The sequence below is a fragment of the Hyaena hyaena genome, unplaced genomic scaffold (assembly GCF_003009895.1).
Source record: "Hyaena hyaena isolate Hyena2069 unplaced genomic scaffold, ASM300989v1 scaffold_760, whole genome shotgun sequence".
NCBI lineage: Eukaryota > Metazoa > Chordata > Mammalia > Carnivora > Hyaenidae > Hyaena > Hyaena hyaena.
The window spans coordinates 732,809-740,951 of NW_024081391.1; the positions used below are offsets into that span (position 1 = coordinate 732,809).

At 42.0% G+C, this 8,143-nt stretch overlaps 1 long non-coding RNA gene across 2 annotated transcripts; it reads left to right on the forward strand.

The window, feature by feature from the left end:
* Positions 1 to 2,864: 2,864 nt before the first annotated feature.
* LOC120221157 lies at positions 2,865 to 4,362 on the forward strand. Of its 2 annotated transcripts, XR_005525741.1 has the most exons (3): positions 2,865 to 2,933; positions 3,464 to 3,613; positions 4,157 to 4,362. It is a non-coding gene; the product is annotated as an uncharacterized LOC120221157 (long non-coding RNA). The 2 variants fall into 2 exon arrangements; XR_005525742.1 differs by lacking the exon at positions 3,464 to 3,613.
* Positions 4,363 to 8,143: the final 3,781 nt, after the last annotated feature.

Consider the following 8,143-nt stretch of genomic DNA (forward strand, 5'->3'; position numbering starts at 1 on the left):
CTGAGATCAAGAGTCAGTTACTTCACTGACTAAACCACCCAGGTGCCCCAGGATTTTATGATTTTTGATGCTATTACAAATGGAATTTTCTTAATTTCATTTTCAAATTGTTCATTGCTAGTGTATACAAACACAATTGTTTTCTGTGTATTAAGCCTGTATTCTGCAACTTTGCTGAACTTACTTACTAGCTCTAATTGGTATTTTGTCAATTCTTTAGGGTCTTCTAGATATAAGATCATGTCTTCTTATATACAGTAGTTTTACTATAAAGATAAAGATAGTTTTCCTTTTTCCTTTTCATTATATGAGTTTTTGAAACGTGAGGTGACACTTCATGACATTGATAATGTCAACAAAGAACATTTTCCCAATTGCCAATGGCCTACTCACATACCTCAGCAAGATGTCAGAAACTTTCACTCAGGTTCTGGATGAAATTTCACAGTTTTAATGTTGGGAATACAATATGGGGATTTCTTGAAGCTAGAACTGTGGTACAGTAGCAGCATCAAAGTTTTACTATTTCTAACATTTGGTTTATTTGAGAAAGAAATTTTAAAAACACATTATTGAACACATTTAAAGCCACTTTGATAAAATGGAAAGCTTTGTGCTGTGTATTTTACCACACACACACACACACACACACATACAAACTTCTACATCATAATAAGAAGTGCTTTCCAAAGCTGAACTAAGCTTAGGATTGGATAAAAAATCCATTTGCTTTCACCTCCTGGGTTACAATAGTTAATATTCCAACATTTGTGCGTCATGTGCTTACAGACCTAAGTTCTGGTAGTTTGCAAACAATTTTCACTGAGAATGCTCTCCACAGTTCTAAGTCCAAGTTTAATCCACTTACCCAGGACTGGCTGATGAAGCACTTGATGCCATTCCTTCAATTTCCTAACTTAGTATAAATGGTTAAAAAACCAGCCCTGCTGGATATGGGATCTGAGCTATGGCTCAAACTATCTGACATCAAGCTGAATACAAATACGTTAGTAAAGATTACAAATATATCATTCTGCGTTTTAAAACAAAGCCATTGGTGTTACTTTTACATGTTTTATTACACTGTGTTAAAATTTGTGATAGTTTTTGGGGCGCCTGGGTGGCTTAGTCGGTTAAGCGTCCGACTTTCGCTTAGGTCATGATCTCACGGTTCGTGGGTTAGAGCCCCGCGTCGGGCTCTGTGCTGACTGCCAGCTCAGAGCCTGGAGCCTGTTTCAGTCTGTGACTCCCTCTCTCTCTGACCCTCCCCTGCTCATGCTGTCTCTCTCTCTCTCCTAGAAATAAATAAAAACATTTAAAAAAAAATTTGTGATAGTTTTTAAGATTTATCAAAATGGGGGGCTTGGGTGTCTCGGTTGGTTAAGCAGCTGACTTCTGCTCAGATTGTCAAGCCCTGAGTCGGGCTCTGGGGGCTCAGAGCCTGGAGCGGCTTCGCATTCTATGCCTCTCTCTTTGCCTCTCCCCTGCTTGTGCACTCTCTCTCTCTCTCTTTCTCTCTCTAAATATTTTCTTAATTTAGGAACTTTTTTTAAAGTTTTATTTATTTTTGAGAGAGAGAAACAGAGACAGAGCATAGGCAGGGGAGGGGCAGAGAGAGAGAGAGAGACAGAATCTGAAGCAGGCTCTAGGCTCTGAGCTGTCAGCATAGAGCCTGATGCAGGGCTCGAACTCACAGACCACGAGATCATGCCCTGAGCTGAAGTTGGATGCTTAACCGACTTAGCCACCCAGGTGCCCCAAAAATTTAAGAACTTTTTATGTACCAGACATCCACTAAAATGGCCTATGGATTGCAAAGTTTAAGAAACACAGATTTAATTAAAAGAACACTGGACAGGGAACAAGGAGGGCTAGATTCTAGTCCTGGTTTTGACCTTGGCTATGTTAAATAACTTCTATAAACCCTAGTCTCCCCAGTTTAGAATACACTGATATTTTTTGTTCTAATTTCTTCCCAGGGCTTCTGTGAAAAGCAAATGAGACAAGGGATACACAAGTGCTTTGTAACCTGTAAGACTGTGCAAATGTATGAGATGAAATCATTTTTCTTAAGTGCCATATAGGGTGTCTGGATGGCTCAGTCAGTTAAGAGTCCGACTCTTGATTTCTGCTCAGGTCATGATCTCACAGTTTGTGGGATTGAGCCCCATGACGGACAGTGCAGAGCCTGCTTGGGATCCTCTCTCTCTCAAAATAAATAAATTTTAAAATGTAATTAGTTAATGAATTTTTAAAATGATGTCTACGTTTTGGCTTCCCCTTCTTCTCGTTCCTTCATGTACAACCCCACCAGTTGTCAAATAGCCTGATCCCCCTGGCTTTGTATTTATAAATTTGGCCCATCATCCCTACCACCACAATGGGGAACAAACTCTGCTTGTCCCTGGCAAAGAAGGCTGCCAGGTCTCCCAAATTCTGCTCTAATTCTTCCATGTCCCGCGGTCCCTGTCTCTCCATTTCCTGGGCTCCTCCTGGAAGTATTTGGAGAGAGCAGGGGCTGCACAGTTCTCTGTCACACACGACATACATCCCTAGGCCTGTCCACAGAGATCTGTTCCTTAACCCCACTCGGCCCCATGCCCCAGCCTCTCTCTCATCCCCTCCCAAGGAAACTCACCCCTGAGTTTCCCCCACCAACCTCCCTGCTATACGCTGGGCAGCTCTGCTGGGGTGCTGAGCCAGACAAGGGAAAGAGCCCCACCTACAGACCCCACCCTCTAGGAATGGATTTATGCTCCACTGTGGGTGGCAACCATGGGAACCACAGGTGACTGTGAGTCAGATAGTAATAAACAGGACTCTTTACTAATAGAAGTTGCCTGGGGCAACCCTGGGAGGGCAGGGCCCTGGATTTCTTGGTTGGGCCTCTGAGAACCTCCTAGAAGAGCAGAGCTCCCCAACTAGCATATTAGGTAAGGCTAACAAACACAGATAAATCATTTGCCATTCTTCTGGAGTCCCTTCTCAAGAGCCTCCAAAATCCCCTTGAACTTTGAGTTGCCCCATCTTGAGCTCCTTTCCATTCCTTAACCTCACCATGCTGTCTCTTGGCTCCTAACTTTCCTACATGAGCTTCCTACTCCCAGAAATTCTCTTTCCTCTTCTATTTTACTCTGAAAACACGCATTCATCCTTTAAATATTAGGTCCCTTAAATATCAGGACGTTCCATGACCCCTGCAAGTGCTAGAAACCTCAGAAAACACGGGATCTTATTTTTCTCTCGTTGAGTAAAGTCTGGAGATATGAGTGCTCTTCATGGAGTTCTCGGGGTCCCAGGCTGCTTCCTGCTCTGCCAGCCTTACAGGTCAGTCCCTCGGCCTCTGGTCTAGGAGGGCAGTGTCTGCATCCGGACAGCAGGACAGAGACAGGAACAAGGAAAAAGGGGCCAAGGGTTTGTGTTGGCTGCTGTGTAAAACAGAGGTCCTTACATCTGCCAACAGGTACTCAGCACCATTGGAAGGCGATTCATTTCCACCAGCTCACGTTCCATCACCGCCTTCCTAAGATATTTCTGCCTACAGTCAAGGCCTCTGCCAGTTCTCTTCTCCCACATGCCCATTGGCATGTGTTTTGCTACTTTATGAAAGAAGGTAGACCTCTTACCAACTGCGCACAAGAGCAGGGTAGTGGGAACTGTCACCTGCCACCGAGGTCAGCACAGGGGTGCGCTGTCTATAGACAATTCTAAAGCAGTGATCAGCCAAAAGCCAGCTGCTCTTCATTATCACCTCAACCAGCAATCCTAGATGACATCAGTGACAAAATATTCCCTCCCGAAAATATATTTTGTTGGTCTAAGTTCTAAATCTAAACGAATGCTGTGGTTACCCTTGGCTTTTGATAACAGATATTAGCAAATCAGCATATTTCTATAACATATCTTTAAGAAACATTATATTCAGGGCACCTGGGTGGCTCAGTTGCCTAAGTGTCTGACTCTTGATTTTGGCTCATGGTTTGTGAGATGAAGCCCCCTGTCCGGCTCCATGCTGGGCATGAAGCCTCCTTAAGATTCTCCATCTCTCTCTGCCCCTCCCCCACTTATACTCCCACATTCTCTCTCTCTCCTTCTCTCTCTCAAAATAAACAAATAAACTTACAAAAAAAATAAGAAGAAACATTATATTCTACAGAGAATTTCATCCTGGAAACTCCAGGCACACGGTGGCCCCTCGACTTCTGATTCAGCCATGCATGTCCCTCTCCAGGGGGGTGGCCCTTCATGGAGGTCACCCATCCATCTGGGCAAACTACTCATCTCTGGTTTAAACAGGAGGTTCAAAGGAAACAACAAGATGGCTAAGGATGTAAAGACAAAAGAAATAAATGAGTTATTTTACCTCTGTTTACTTGGATTTTTTATTTATGTTTAAAAATTAAGCAGGTGCCTGGGTGGCTCAGTCGGTTGAGTATCCGACTTCAGCTCAGGTCATGATCTTGCAGGTCCAAGAGCTCAAGCCCCCAGGCTGGGCTCTGTGCAGACAGCTCAGATCCTGGAGCCTGCTTTGGAGTCTGTGTCTCCCTCTCTCTCTGCCCCTTCCCCACTCGACCTCTTGTCTTGCTCTGTCTCTCAAAAATAAATAAATGTTAAAAATTAAAACCATGAAAAGGAGGGCAGATTCCAAGTTGGACCATTTTTGTCTAGTAAGAGCAAGCAGGAAATGTAATTATTTTATTTCAGGATTACTGGTAAAAATAATTTTGCCTAAAAGAGGAGAAAGGTGTTAAAAAAATCCACACCATTGTCAAACACTTCAGCCTCAGGCTATCATCCCTCTTGAATTTAAGATATAATGCTTAGAGTGTCAAAGTTTCATGGCCCTAAACAAGAAAGATGCTAAAATATGGTGAAACTCCCTGTAATCAAATCACCAACAACTTGTGATAGGTCTCACAGATTTCAAGCCCCACATTGGGCTTCCTGCTATCTGCACAGAGCCTGCTGTATTCTGTCCCCCTCTTTCTCTGCCCCTCCCCCCACTCATTCTCTCTCCCTCTCTCTCTCTCTCTCTCTCAAATAAATAAACATTAAAAAAAAGAAAAACATTAACATTATGGGGTACCTGGGTGGCTCAGTCAGTTAAGCATCCCACTCTTGATTTCAGTTCGGGTCTTAATCTCAAGATCGTGAGTTCAAGCCCGGCATTGGGCTTAAAGAAAAAGAAGGAAGATATTATGGCCCATGTTGGGATGTTCTGGATTCAGATATAGCATAGAGTGAAGCAGAAGAATGGCAGTATTAATTTCCATGCCCCCCCCAAAATTGTTCAAGAATGTCCATGTCCCGAGGGAGAATCCCTTGAGCACAAAAGAATGAAATACTAAAGGTATCTTATATAATGCAAGTGACAAACTCATGGCAGAGCTCCATGCCCTATCTAGTCATCTTAAAACTATTCGTGATTCTAAAAAGGATATGGTTAATGCTGACCACTAGGAAGCTCACTTCATGCCCTCACTGTTCTGTCAGCGGTTAGAAAGAGCGTGGCCAGCACCCTCAGTCATCCTGTCTGGGTCTGTTCTCCTTTGCACATTTGCATGACTTCAAGGAGGAGGAAGTGAAAAGTTTCACATTTACTTTCAAAAGATGAACATGACAGCTTTAAAGAAAAAGAACATGTATCAGAGGCACTTTTAGTGTTTCATATTTTTTAATGTTTATTTTTGAGAGACAGAGCATGAGCATGAGCAGGGGAGGGGCAGAGCGAGGAAGACACAGAATCCCAAGCAGGCTCCAGTCTCTGAGCTGTCAGCCCAGAGCCCGACATGGGGCATGAACTGTGAGATCATGACCTGAGCCAAAGTCGGACACTTAACCAACTGAGCCACACTGGCGTCCCTAGTGTTTCATATTTTTGCAAACATTTATTGACTTGTAGAAAAAAATTCTCATTAACTTCTGTCCTTAAATTATTGGATAATAGAAAGTCATACTCCTTTCTTTTTAATTTGGGAACATGTCTCCTGCTTGCTGTCAATTATCAGTCATTTCTGGGCCCCTTTATTCTTACCATGTTTTCATTAAATTAATTTAATAACATCTGTGATGTGATCTCCTGTAAATAATGCATTCAACAACAATCATTAATCTATTTTTGTAAGCTTCCAATTTCTGGTAATACATATTTTCTTCCTCATGTTAATTTGCTCTGAACTCTAATTATTCTAGCAGTAAATAATTATCTGTCCATTGGTGCATTCTATTTATATCATAAACATAAACTGCACTTACAATGTATCAGGTAAAGTTCTAAGTATCTTATAATATTAACTCATTGGGTCCTCATCACAACCATAGGAGAAAAACATTATTATTATGAAGATACTGAAGCACAGAGAGATTAAATAACTCCCCCAAAGCCAGCCAGCTAATAAGTAACAGAATGAGGCTTCCAATCCAGGCTGCTGACTCCATTCATGAGCTAAATTGCACAAGGCTGCCTCTGAAAAAAATTTAGGTCAGGGAAGCTCTGGCCATCTCACTGGGGAAGTACAGTCCCAATAAATTTTTAAGTTTAATGTGCATAGGAAATATATTTCTGTTTTGATCAATTTTGTACTAATAATTCTAACAATGTGTAGAGTATAGGAGAGAGAAAATGGGGCAAAATGTTGATAATTGATAAATTCAAGGAAAGTGTATACAGAAGTCATTGTATTGTGCAACTTTTGAAAAATTTTAGTGGGAACCTGGGTGACTCAGTCGGTTAAGTGTTCAACTTCGGCTCAGGTCATGATCTCGCAGTTCATGCGTTCAAGCCCCACGTCGGGCTCTGTGCTGACAGCTCATAGCCTGGAACCTGCTTCAGATTCTGTGTCTTCCTCTCTCTCTGCCCCTCCCTTGCTCACATTCTGTCTTTCTCTCTCAAAAATAAAATAAACATTAAAAAACTTTTAATTTTATGGGCGCCTGGGTGGCTTAGTCGGTTAAGCGTCGACTTTCGCTTAGGTCATGATCTCGCGGTTCGTGGGTTCAAGCCCCGCATCGGGCTCTGTGCTGACTGCCAGCTCAGAGCCTGGAGCTTGTTTCAGTCTGTGACTCCCTCTCTCTCTGACCCTCCCCTGCTCAAGCTGTCTCTCTCTCTCTCCTAGAAATAAATAAAACATTAAAAAAAAAAAAACTTTTAATTTTAGAATTTTTTTTAAATAAGTTAAATAAAAATGAGTTTTAATTTTTTTACATACATATCATCTGGGTATTTTATTAATTTTTTAATTTACATTCAAGTTAGTATACAGTGCAACAATGATTTCAAGAATAGATTCCTTTTCCGTGTGAGGTATGGGTGCGAGTGCAAGTACGGAGTTCCTTACTTCTCCGCCATCTTGCCCCTCCCCAAGAATAGATTCTTTAATGCCCCTTACCCATTGAAGAGGTTTTTTTTTAATTTATTTACTTAATTTTTTAAAATATTTTTTAATGTTTATTTATTTTTGAGAGACAGACACAGAGTATGAGAGGGGGAGGGCAGAGAGAGAGGGAGACAGAATCCGAAGCAGGCTCCAGGCTCTGAGCTGTCAGCATAGAGCCTGATGCGGGGCTCGAACCCATGAACCCTGAGATCATGACCTGAGCCGAAGTCGGACACTTAACCAACTGAGCCACCCAGGTGCCCCCATTGAAGAGTTTTTAAATGTTAACATAATATGTTAAAAATTACATTTAAAACTATTAAGAAAAATTTTAGACCTAAAAAATATGCAAGGATGGATATAATTTTCCAAAATTCTTTTTTTTTTCCAAAACTATCTTGGTAGTGGTAATGGGTACAAAGTTTGAAGACAACAGTCTTAATCAGGAACATTTCAGAAAACTGCCATGTAACTCTCTTACTTTCACTCCATTCACCAGAACTCACTACATGGTCACTTACAGCCTCTGTCACTGGTGAGCTCCAGGAAATCAACCTCTAAGATGAAGATATGAATAGATGAGGTTTACTGGAAGCACTCTTGGCTCCAACCCTTGCTGAAGGAGGACTGGGCAGAGGGAAGGTAGGACCATGACACAGTTGCAACAAAAGCCTTAGTTGATCCCACAGGCAGCTCTGGAGCTGGGATGGCTGGGCAAGGTTGTCCAGAACTTTATACTTTCGCATCAGCCAGTCATTGGATATAGG